Raw genomic sequence first — 13,023 nt, 5'->3', positions numbered from 1 at the left:
TATACGTAAATCCGACACTCCCTCTCCACGTATCAGGTAGGTGAGGAGATTTGGTGCAGTAAGGAAACGAGTCCCCACCCTCGTCGAGGGTTTCCAGAGAAGGGAGATGGCGGAGGAATGTTCCCCCGCCCCCCTCCTCCACAGCGCCTCGGGCCCTTCGGCAATCTCCGCCGCGCCTTCGGCCGCTCCTTCGGGAAGAGGGGCGGGGAGGTGCTGAGCGCCGCCGAACGAGCCCAGGTTGCTGCCCTTACTAGGCAAGGAAAAGAAGGAGCAACACGGCGGCGGGCGGCGTCGAACTAAGGCCGGTCTTATTCGGCGGGTTTACGTCGAGGAAACGCGAGGAGAGAACGGGAGCCAGAGCGAGACAGACAGACACTTCGACGGTGCCTGCCAAAGAGGAGAAAGAGCGCGCGGCGTCGTCCGTATCCTCTCCCCCCTCCCGCACCTCCTTTTTTTATTCCCCTGCGCGCGCGCGAGGGAGCGCGCCCCCCTCCTCGGCCTCCTATTGGACGCCCTGCCGCCTCTCTTCTCTTCTCCCCGCCTCCCGTTCCGTGGCGGCTGCTGCTGGAGTTGCTTTCAGAGGCAGCGGCCGTGATTGGAATAATCCGGGTGCTCGCTCGCTCCCGAGAAGCCCCTTCGTTGTCTTCGCTCACCCCTCTGACCAATTATATATATACACCTCGCTCGCGCGCGCCTCGGGCACTCTCATGCGCACGCGCGCGGATCTGAGGGGAACGGCGAGCCCGGGCGTCGAGTGAGCGGGAGGCGAGAGAGAGAGGCCTGCGCGCCTGTGTGTTGTGGGGCAGCCCAGCCACCCTCTCGGCTCCCCGCCTCCCGCCGTCTAGCCCAGAGCCGCGTCGCAAGGCCGAAGCGGCGGTGAGGAGGCGGAGGGCGCCTTCTTCTCCCCTCCCCAAACGACGACCCTCTTGAGCCGCCTCTCAAGCTCGGACCGCTCCGGTGGGGGCCAGAAAGGAAACCCCTTGGCCAGGAGGATGACGGGCCCCCGACGAGGGTGAGTGGGGCGCGGTGTGTGGCGGCGGGGAAGGAGGGGAGATAGGTGAGGGAGGCGACTAAATGGCGGCGGGGGAAGGTGTGGAGTCCGCAGGCAGGCCTCCCTCGGGTTTCGCCCTCCCGCCTCCTCGTCTGAAAGGGGAGACGTGTGGACGTGAGTGCGTTTGCTTCGCCCTCGCAACCGGTGCAGAGGAGGCCTGGTCGGTGGCCTTGACGGAAAGGCTGCCCTCCCCGCCTTGAATTTAATAATGATACATTTTTATTTGTACCCCCATCCAGCTGACTGGGTTGCCCCAGCCACTCGCACGATAAAAGGTTAAAACTTAAGAAAGGCTTCCTTAAAGCGGGTGGTGCGCACAGTTCAGCTCGGTGGGGTTCACTCCGGATTAAGTATAGGATCGGGCTGCTGAAGAGAAGCGAAGTCGGCCGGCCCCGGAGTTCTTGGTGTAGACAGAGAATCGACGCCTCCAATTCCACCTCCCCCAAAAAGCGGCCCGCTGTGTCTCACTACATAACTTTTTAAAAAAATAAGTCCCAGGTTTAACTAATTAAATAACTCGGCCTGAGCTGTTTGCTAGCCGTGGAAATGGCCAGCTAACAATAGGTCGTTTCCATTGCTGCTTCTCTTCTCTGCCTGCTACCATTTGGAGAAGGGGGTCTTTTTTTTCTTTTTTGAGAGTCCTGGGATTGATCGTTTGCTAGGAGCCTTTTGGCACTTTTAAGTTGCCCTTTCTCACCTTTCCGTTTCCGATCCTGGTGTAAGTTTTTGCGCTTGGTTGTCTTCCTGGAGTGAGTGGTGCTACTTACTTAGGGGAGAGGCCCTTCATTTGTAGTGTTGATTTTTAATTAACAGAATTACTTAATATCCTTTCCACTGCAGCCACCAAAATAAGCAATAAATATTAAAGGAGTTGATAGCCGTCATAATTAGAAGTGTTAATCAAGCTCCAGTAGTGCGGTGTATGCTACTTTTCTGCAGTGTATTCAATATTACAGTGACTAGGTAACCCAGTAGCAGTTGCAGTTACCGTACTTCTTGGCTCATTTGACTTGGTTGGAAATAAGATCAGTGGGCCTTGGTTCCAAGCGGTGGACTGCCAGTTTTTGAAAAATGAAATTTTATAAAATGTAAAGTATAAATCTCCTACTAAAATGAGTACAGCAGTGCAGTTATGGCTATGTCTACTCACAAGTCCTTTTGAATTCAATGGGGCTTACTTGTAGGATTGCAACCTCAGTGTCTCTGGAAGTTTTAGGTTTGGTGTTTGAATGTGGTGGTTGTAGCACCTGTTTTGTTCAGTCACATATCCAGGAATAAATTAGCTTTAACGAGGCAAGACATTCATTTGTGACTAGCTGTTTTTTGTTTGTTTGTTTTGTATGGTGAAAATTGATACATCTGGTTTGATAAGTCCAGTATGATGATATATTCATTGGTTCTGGAAAAGGTAAAAAAAGTAAAAGAAATGGGTTGGTTATGATGTTGTTGTTGTTTAGTCGTGCCCGACTCTTCGTGACCCCATGGACCAGAGCACGCCAGGCACTCCTGTCTTCCAATACAGTTCTATAAAATGAAAGTTCTGTGATACAAGGAAAGAAAACAGTTTATAATAGACAGCTATTGTAGCTAAATGTTTCACAAGTATGTTGTAAATCATTGGATAGCCAATCTGCAACATGGGTTCCAAAAGTGGTTCAGGAAGTGGGATGTTAAGATGTACTTGGGTCCTTTTGCCTAGTTTTGGCATTTCTGTGCACTTCTGCCTCCCTGCCTAGCACTCACTCTTTAGACAAGAGGTGGAAAGTCCACCAAGTGAACTTGTTTGTTGGTTGGCCACCACTGTGTTAAATTCACTGTAGTGTTTTCTTTTTACATTTTGTCATAACAATTCATGTGAATTAGAACTCTCCAGTTAGTTATGAGAGTTTAACAGGTGTATTTTCTATTCCAAATACATGACTTGACTTGCAGATGCCTTGAACTGGCACCACACCAGAAGTCCTGATCCTAGTTCTCTGTTATATAGGATTTAAAAATCAATGTGAAGTTAACAGAGAAGACAATTGCATTTATTAAGTTTGGGTCCTGCAGTTCTTGAAATATACTCCTCCAAGCTCAAAACAAATTGGTGCAAAAAAACCCCAAACTAAATCCACACAGTGGATTCAGTTGTTTGAATGCTAGATCAATATATTTTGTGATTTATTCATATTTAGACTGTAATGCACAAATCTATGAAAAGCATTCATACCAATTACACTCCTTCACACTAGACTTGGCTGTGCCCAGTTAATTTGAATATAGTTTGCCTCCAAGTAAGTGAATTAGGGTTATATATGCCTAATAGTTTAAAGATTGCAGCTTGGTTCCTTGAAATTAAATAAGGTGTTGAGGGTTATTGTTCTACTTTTCATGCATTTAGCAACTATGTTCAATTATTTGAACTGTGTAAATACTACATCACATCTGTGTATCTTTTCCTTCGTTTTAAGAAGCATGAGAGTTTTTGTATTGATCTGATATGTAAAAGTGCACCTACTGTAGTTGCCTTTGCCTAAGGCTTGGTTTTGATACATGTTGTTTCTTGTATGTGAAGGCATGTTGTTCAGATGGCCAATATATATCATTAATTTTTGAACGGCAGTTTTGTGAATCAGTTCCTGAGAACCACTGTGAATCTCAAATTCTAATAATAAACTCAGTTCTCTTAAGTGTGGATCCTTTAGGTAGGCCAAACAGCACCCATCTGTTTACAAGAGGAAGGTATCAGCAGGCTTCCAGGGGTGGAGAGGAGCCAAGGTTTGGTGAGGCATTATTCCATTAGCTCAAATGGGCCTGGGAAGAAACCCCCGAAAAAGCCCAATGAGGACTGAACATGGTCAGTGGATATTCAGTGCTGGCTAACAGGGGTGGTGATGAAGAAATGAAATGGAGCATTCTGGGAGAATCGTTGTTCAGCTCAAATCCTGAAAAGGAGTACCCCTATGCTGAAACATTTTGCTGCGGGTCCTTAGTTTAAGTCTTTCTGTCATCTTATGATCACAAAACTAGTGTTCTTACATTAAATATATACTGTAGAAAATGAAGCTTTCTTACTGCAGAATGTTAGCTTCTTGACAATAACTTTCAAGTGCACAAAGTTTTTTAAGGTATAGTTATTGAAAGTTCTGAAGAAGCAGTGGAATGAGATCTTAAAGGTTAAACATGTTTTCTGATGGAATGTTTTGGGCCTAAATTGTGCGTTCTGAATTTGCAACTCCTTCTGATAAAGCTCCCTCTGAAGCAGGATAAAAGTTAGTCTGAAAGTGTGTGTGAGAGAGAGATTAAAGGTATTTTCATCATAACAAAAAGAAGATTAAGGGGGTATGTTTTTGAAGGCCGTCCTCAAGACTATTTAGTTTGCAGGTCACTGGGTTTTAAGGAGAAGAAAGATATATTCAATATATAATTGGTAAAACTTCGTAAGCTTTGGAGCAAGTTGCCTGCTGCAATGTAACTTTATGTTCTAGCAATGTAACTTTATTCTAAACAAATTCACTGAACTTGGTGTTTTTTTGTTTTTTAAAGTTCCATCATTTCAGTTGGGCTATTTGGAATACTGTACTTCATGAGTAAAATATGTTGTTTATAGTTCATTTCTACACATATTTACTCAGAAGAAAGTCCCAGCGTGTTTAATAGAGCTTACTCCCTAGTAAATATGTCTAGCTAACACACATCCCAGATAATAACTGTCATTGAACTTTGAGGACCTAATTTTCACATAGACATGTGTAGGATTGCGCTGTTACTTCTCTCATGTAATATGTACCCTATATTAATTAGCAGTGTATACAGTGGTACCTCGGGTTAAGAACTTAATTCGTTCTGGAGGTCCGTTCTTAAGCTGAAACTGTTCTTAACCTGAGGTACCACTTTAGCTAATGGGGCCTCCCGCTGCCGCCACCCACACAATTTCTGTTCTCATCCTGAAGCAAAGTTCTCAACCCAAGGTACTATTTCTGGGTTAGTGGAGTCTGTAACCTGAAGTGTCTATAACCCGAGGTACCACTGTATAAATATTTGCCCACTGATGTTCTTAAATTGGAAGGTAATGAAAGTTGATCCATTAAAATCTATTACAACCTGCCACTTTTTCTTACCGTAGGCAGGTAGAAAGGGTCCTCAGGTAAGTAAATTTCTCTTGGGGATACTCCATGTGGGTAACACCCCCCATACAATCTAGGTACTTATCTTTGCTGTTTAAAGCCATGAGAGAAAGCACAGATAGTTCAGTCATTACTGGCAGTCTTGAAACATTAGCGTTATGCCACATGTGAGCAACCTATGAGGTACATATGACCCTCAGAGGCCTTCTGTGCAGTACCCATGGGTGTCTCAAGATGCCACTAAAATCCCACATTCCTCATCTCAGCATTTTATTACTCACATTCATTGAGGGAGTTAGGCATGTGCATGCTCCCCTACCCATCAGTATTGTGCTTCTCTCATACTGCTTTCTGAAAGGCCCTGGGCTAAGTAGCTGCACAATTTGGGAGAGGGCTTTTGCAAGCAAGCTAAGGCTCTCCTTTTTTTGTAGCCTTTCTCATAGTTCAGAGCCACACTGCAAGCTGGGCTAGTCCACATCTTTCATTTCCCCTTGTTGCCTTGCAGATCCCACCCAAATGGGAAAGGTTTGGCAGAGGGACTTGGTGCTCCTGATTTTTGTCTATGTGCATACCGTATTTTTCGCCCTATAGGGCACACCAGCCCATAGGACGCACCTCAGGTTTTTTTGGGGGGGGGCGGGAAATGAATAAAAAAAATTTATTCCCCCCCCCCAGCCGCGGGGCTGGGGCGGGGGAAGCCCGAGCTTCCCCCAACCCCAGCCCCCAGAACAGGCTGCTATCCGCAAGCCTTGCGAGCCCGCGGGAACTCCCGCCGGGCTTGCAAGGCCTGCGGGTAGCTTCCTGAAGCCTGGAGAGCGAGAGGGGTCGTTGCGCACCGATCCCTCTCGCTCTCCAGGCTTCAGCGAAAGCCTGCATTCGCCCCATAGGACGCACACACATTTCCCCTTCATTTTTGGAGGGGGAAAAGTGCGTCCTATGGGGCGAAAAATACGGTTTGTTGGATTCTGTACTCGTCATGTTTGTAGCTTCAAAGAGGAATATCACCTCTTCCCCTCCTCCTAGTCCCTGCTTCTGTTAGTAGCCTACAATATACCATAGTGCAGAGAAATTTGAGCTTTGGGATGCACCAATTGATGGGGTCGGTAGGTGTCTGTGAACAAGCATTGTGTATATTAAATATTATTAACTATAGTGTGAACACTTTAATTTACAATATCGATATTTAATTCAACGTGTGGTTCCTAGGCTCTGTGTTGAGGTATTATTGCGGCCCATTTGTTCTGAGATATTGTACCGCCATGATATGGATGGCAGAAAAGAGGTGTCTCCACCCACCATCAAAAATTGGCTCCCAACGATTTCCCCCTGTTGATTGTGCCTCTTAATCCTGAAAAATTTGCCCTCACCTGCTCTATGGGTTGCAGGAACAAAAAGAATGGATAATTGAGAAAAAGAGCTGTGTTGGTAGGGATGACAGATGCGCTATACTACAGAGAGAGAAGAGGGCATGAATGGTATGTGGAAAGAAAAGGAGGGAAAGCTATTGGAGAAGTATTCAAAGAAGTGGTAGAACAGAGCAAAAAGGGACTAATAGAATAGGCTAAAAAGAAAACACTGTGTTAAAATAACAAGTGGCTCACCGAGGTATTGGCATGGTGTGCCCCTGCACTAAGTGTGAAGATTTGCTCCCAGGTAGTGTAGAGAACTGGCATTGGACATATCTTCATATTTCCTTGTGATAGCTCATTTTCAGCTGCTGTGTTTTGTTTTCTTTTTCCTATTTTCTTTTGCAAGTAGACCAGAGGTGTCCAGTCCAAACTTTTTTCAAAGGGGGCCAGATTTGATGAAGTGAAGGGTCGTGAGGGCTGATTGAAGTTGTGGAGGTATTAGGCCCCCGAAACAGACTTTGGACACGCCTGAAGTAGACTGTTGTAGTGTGTTGTTACCTACACACCAACTATGAGGGGGAGGAAGTTATTTACCACCTGTATGCCATGGATGCTGTCAGTAGTGCTATTTTCTAGAAAAGAGGTGCCAGAACTCACCATGAATGCCTCCCTTGTTCTCTTATAATGGCAATGGCACCCACCTGAGAGGTGCCAGAACTGAGTTCCGGTGAGTTCCAGCTGCAAACAAGACCTGGCTGTCAGGTAGATGCCCTGGACACTTAGACAGTATGTTCCAGACAGAACTGCTCATTGGAAGGGTGCTGCGAGGTTGCTAAAGAATCACATTTTTACCAGCCACAGTATATAGTAATTGCATTATACCTGAGATACAAGCACTTCCCTGAGGGAAAACATTTGGCTTCCTTGCAACACATGAGCAACAACTGAACAGTTGTTGCGTTATAAACAGATGGCCTGGAAAAATTCCAAAGTGATGTCTGCAGTGTGCACTAGGGATTCTGGGATACATATCTGGGAATGCATACTTGTTTGAACTTCACATTTACTGTTGTTCAGCGTACTGAAATTAGATTATCTAAAACCTAGGAAACCAGGGTGAGCACAAACCAGTTTGAAAATTAGTAATCACTAAGAAAGCAAACTGAAGTGTTAATAGTGAGTGGCAAACAGGTCAAAGGCAAGGTTGAATTCTTGATTTTAAAAAATAGTTTTGTAGGGGCAAAATGTAGGTATCTGGCTAGATTATTCTAGATTATTCTTGAATCTTGTGTGAGTCACATCTGTTTAACCTAACAAGCCTACTGAAGTTATTAGCTCACAAAGCAATTACTAACCCACCTGCCTGCATATACCTGTATCTGGCCTAAAATAAAAATTAAAAGAACCAGTCTTTGTAAAGATTCCCTATCTAGTTGCTTAGAGACAATTCTTATTTGCAGCTGGGCAAGCCTAGGTTGGTTTGTTGTTTTTGCATGGTCATGATAGTGTGTATTGTGATATTCTAGGATTATACTTGTGTTCCAGAAATAGGAAAATATTCTGCTGCATACAGCAATGTGTTGCACTGCTCTAGAATCTTTGCTCCAAAAATAAGACTAATTTACATACTACTACATTACCAGCAAGTGATCAGTTCCACAACTGTACCCGCAATACTGTATTAAGAAGCTGCTGTTTTAAAAAGGATTTATTAAATGTGAAAAACTTTGTTTCCTCAACCACAGATAGTTGTATGACTGCACACTTCTACTAATGGACCTGGCAGTAGATATGTTTAATTCAGAGCAAAGTGTATTGAGCTTCAAGTAGAAATGTAAGAATCCCCAGAAGTGCTCCAGTATTGCATAACTTAAAGCAATATGCATTTGATCATTAATGTGGCATATAATAAAAGCAGCAGCACATCTCCTCTGAAGTCTAGACTGTGATTTGTAATCTCTCTCACAACGTGCCAGCTGAATCTTTCAGCCAAACTATAATTGACTGAATAGAACTATGAAATGCTTTCTGCAAAAAGTGTCAGTCTAACAGAGATTTTTGAGACTAGATTGATTTTAATCACTGAAAAAACAGATTGTGAATCACATTTTCCATGTTAATCCATCTATTTCTTGAACAAGCACACATACCATTTGGCTGCTAAAACAAAATGTTTTCTGTGTTTGTTTTTTGCAATGTAATAAAGTGGCCTAGCTATACTAAGCACTATGCAGCCCACATGTCCTTTGCACTACAGAATTTGTATTTGTTTAAAGACAGAAAGCCTTCACAGTTGCTAATGGTTTTATTTGACTTTATTAATAAGGACAATAAGCAAGAGCACTTACTTGAAGACAGCATGCTAAGAACTATTCAGAAGCAAGGGTTGGTAGTTAATAGAACAGCACTTCTTCAAAAAATGGGAAGTCTGTATCCAGGGCCTTTGACTCACCGTATAAACCTGTAATCTCTTACGTATTCAGTTGGGAATAAAGTCAATTGAACTCGATAGAACTTACTTCTGAGTGCAAATGTATAGGATTGCACTGTAAATGTTAGGGATGTGCATTGGGTTCAGATGAATCCTAGAATGAAGTGGACTGCCTCATACAAATTTTATGTTTGCCAGAGGTAAAGCTCTTTCTACAAGGTGGCTTGCATTGAAGCAACAACTTTGCCTTAGAAACCTAGACAGTCGCTAAAAATAATATGGACAAGTAGCTGCTGAAAGCAATGGTATTGTTGCTAAGCTTACTATAATGTCAAGCTGGTTCAGACCTGGCCTTGGAACTGAATCAGACTTGGTCATCCTGATGGGTGACTTTTATCATGAGAGAAACATGGGAAGGAGTGTGACCTTGTTATTTTTGCTCAGTCTCTCAGTGGCTTTTGATAGTGGCTTTTGATACTGTTGACCATGGTATCCTCCTGGACTGACTCAATTGGATGGTTATCCAAGGCATTGTATTACACTGCTTCCATCCTTAGTTTCAGGGCTCCTGGCACCTGTGTTAGAGAGTTCTGAATCTTTTCATAATAGTTAGCTGATTTCTGATTTTAAAATTTTGCATAGTTTTTATTGTATGGTTTTATGGGTGACTGTTGTAAACTATTCAGATTTTTTTAAAATGACTAGCAATATAGCGTTTTATTTTATTTAGATGCATTAAAATTTGATAATTTTACTTAATAAAATACAGTTTGCTGTCAGATACAAACTGTTTGATAATATGCATAGCCTTATTACTCCAAATAAACCCCTAATTTACATTTTGTAAACTGGGGTGGATATGTTAAGCCCCTAGAGCTGTATTCTGTAGAAACTATGGCTCTCAGTGTGGATTTTTAAATGCTCTGTTAATGAATTTTAAAGCAGTATTAATCAGGTTACTTCTTGACTTCCACACTCTTAATAGTGCTTTTCCGGGTCACACCTTTTTTTAATGTGAAACTATTATGCTGAAAAATTTTCTGGCATAAGGAATTAGAAGAGAGAGTGTAAATTAAATTGTGGAAAGTCAAACAACAGATGTCAGCTTTGAAGTCTGAGATTGTCCAATAAAAATAAACTAGAAGAAAGGGAATCAAAATGTGGAATTAAACATCTGCTTGGCAGCTGTGGATATCTGTCTGTCTTAAATTCTAAGATGTGGCACATTGCACCTTCTATTTCTTTACATTTATATTCCATCCTATTTTGAAGGTTTACAATCAAACTGTAAATCTCCATTTAACTGTCTCCATTGTTTCTTTCACCTTTTGCAATGCAGCCAACCCAACCATTATGAGCCCTGCCAGTCACAGTGTCCTTTCCCGTTCTCATTCCAAAGCTTCTGTGATACTCAATACAGTGGTACCTCGGGTTAAGAACTTAATTCGTTCTGGAGGTCCGTTCTTAACCTGAGGTACTTTAGCTAATGAGGCCTTGCACCGCCACTGTGCGATTTCTGTTCTCATCCTGAAGTAAAGTTCTTAACCTGAGGTCCTATTTCTGGGTTAGTGGAGTCTGTAACCTGAAGCGTCTGTAACCAGTGGTACCTCTGGTTACAAACTTAATTCATTCTGGAGGTCTGTTCTTAAGCTGAAACCCTTCTTATCCTGAGGCGCGCTTTCGCTAATAGGGTCTTCTGCGTGTGCGCGCCTCTGGTGCACGATTTCTGTTTGCATCCTGGGGCAAAGTTCGCAACCAGGAGCAGCTACTTCTGGGTTAGCGGAGCTCGTAACCTGAAGCGTTTGTAACCAGAAGCGTCTATAACTAGAGGTGCCACTGTACAAGAAACCCAGCTCACAATAAATGTATATCTACTATCCCCAACACTTCCTGTCTCTTAACCATGTAGCCTGATCTTTCCCTCATCAAACCCAGTCCCCTGAGGGTAGCTACCTAAATGCCCACAGGGATGCAGCTTCCAAATGCACTGACTGCCCAGTGTTAGAAACTGAGATAGGAAAGCTAGGAGCTAAATGGTACCTTAAGCCTAGGTTATGGGCGTAGCAACAGAATGTCCAGGTGCACTTTTTCATAACAAGAATGCAAAGCTGAAAATGAATGAACTTCAGCTAAAAGATTATGTTCATTTTTCACTTGGTCTAGTCCTTCCCCTGCCTAGCCCCCTAATATTCTTAGGAGGGTCTCTTCTCTAGAAGAGTACATTGAGGTGGGGAGGACTAGACCATGTGTTCCATTCAAAGTTATATTATGTTACCTTTCAGGTTAAGCAACTAATTCCCCTTATTAGGGGCTCCTGGAAGACACCCTGGGTACAGGTTGAGTCTTCCCCTCCATCTCTTTCTGGGACTGTCCAGGGCAGCACTGAGGAAAATTTGTAACCTCTTCTTGAAAGTGGAGTTTGGTTTGGGCCCCAGGTGTGCCACCGCTCACCTCAATATTGGATCACTTTGTTTTAAATATCAGCAATTTCAGGCTTGGGAATCTAGGGGAGTCTATAGAATTAGTGATGTACTATATGGAGAACAAGTCATTAAGAAGGAGGCTGTCTTTGTGTTGCTGTAGGGTACATTGTTTACATGGTTGTAGCTGCCTCAGGCATGTTCATTTGCAGCAAATCCCTATGGAAAGGGACAAATCTACAAGATGGGGGACCAGCCTCTATGCTTTATAGCAGGGGTCAGCAAACTTTTTCAGCAGGGGGCCGGTCCACTGTCCCTCCGACCTTAGAGGGTGGACGGTAGACTATATTTTGAAAAAAGAAAAGAACGAATTCCTATGCCCCACAAATAACCCAGAGGTGCATTTTAAATAAAAGGACACATTCTACTCATGTAAAAACACGCTGATTCCTGGACCGTGCGTGGGCCGGATTTAGAAGGTGATTGGGCCGGATCTGGACGAATCTCCAAATGCACGAGTAATATTACATTTACTGATACTTTCCTTGCTTCAGTAGTAGTAGTAGTAGTAGTAGTAGTAGTAGTAGTAGTAGTAGTAGAAGAAGAAGAAGAAGAAGAAGAAGAAGAAGAAGTAGTAGTAGTAGTAGTAGTAGAAGAAGAAGAAGAAGAAGAAGAAGAAGAAGAAGAAGTAGTAGTAGTAGTAGTAGTAGTAGTAGTAGTAGTAGAAGAAGAAGAAGAAGAAGAAGAAGAAGAAGAAGAAGAAATTAATTAATTAATTAAAATAATATTTATACCTCACCCATCTGGCTGGGGAAACCCAGCCACTCTGGGTGGCTTACAGTACATATAAAATCATAGTAAAACCTCAAACGTTAAAAACCTCCTGATACAGGGCTGCCTTCAGATGTTTTCTAAAAGTCAGGTAGTTGTTCATTTCCTTAACATCTGATGGGTGGGCGTTCTACAGGGAGGATGCCACTGCTGAGAAGGTCCTCTGCCTGGTTCCCTCTAGCTTCACTTCTCGCAGTGAGGAAACTGTCAAAAAACCCTCCGAGGAGGACCTGAATAATGGGGTGGAGACACTCCTTCAGGTATACTGGGCTGAGGTTACTTTGCTTTGTGCAGGTTTGTAACTGAAATAGGTCTGTGTGCTGTTTGTAATGTTTAATGAAAATAATAAAATTCTCTTTAAAAAAATCTTATTCCTACCCCTATTTTCCACCCACCCACAGTGACTTCGAGTGGAAAAAATTCCACTGTTATATTTTTCTGTGCAATATTTTCCATTCCTAAAAATACATTTTCCCCATAAAATTAATCATTAACATAATGAATCAAATAGCTGTTAGTTGTAATGTTGTAATTAACTTTTTCCAGATGATTGTCCCTAGGAAGTACTTGCACACAGGCCTACATACAATTTCAGTACCTTAACTTTTTCTTAAACTTTAACTAACATATCCTAATAAAAACAAATTCCAAACAAATTGCTACCCAAGTGTGCTTTATTGATCCCCGCCCCCACTCAGATAAATTCAAATGCTTCTGGTTTTTTGTAAAATATTTAATTTTTATGCAGCTTGTAAAATGAACATTGAATACTTTTGATTAAGGTTTGTTTACCAAACAGAAATAAATCTGTCACATCACCCCTACTCCCAAG

At 42.9% G+C, this 13,023-nt stretch overlaps 1 protein-coding gene across 1 annotated transcript in view; it reads left to right on the top strand.

The window, feature by feature from the left end:
• The first annotated feature begins 202 nt into the window (after positions 1-202).
• The window catches only part of BMPR1A (bone morphogenetic protein receptor type 1A), a 55,832-nt gene continuing 43,011 nt past the window's right edge, over positions 203-13,023 (top strand). The window contains exon 1 of the mRNA XM_083740461.1: positions 203-1,012. The gene's annotated coding sequence lies outside the window, so the exon portion shown is untranslated. The remainder of the gene's footprint in view (positions 1,013-13,023) is intronic.

The sequence above is a fragment of the Podarcis gaigeae genome (assembly GCF_964106915.1).
Source record: "Podarcis gaigeae genome assembly, chromosome: 5".
NCBI lineage: Eukaryota > Metazoa > Chordata > Lepidosauria > Squamata > Lacertidae > Podarcis > Podarcis gaigeae.
The sequence above is the reverse complement of the archived record's forward strand: the minus strand, read 5'-3'. Positions and strand labels throughout refer to the sequence as shown.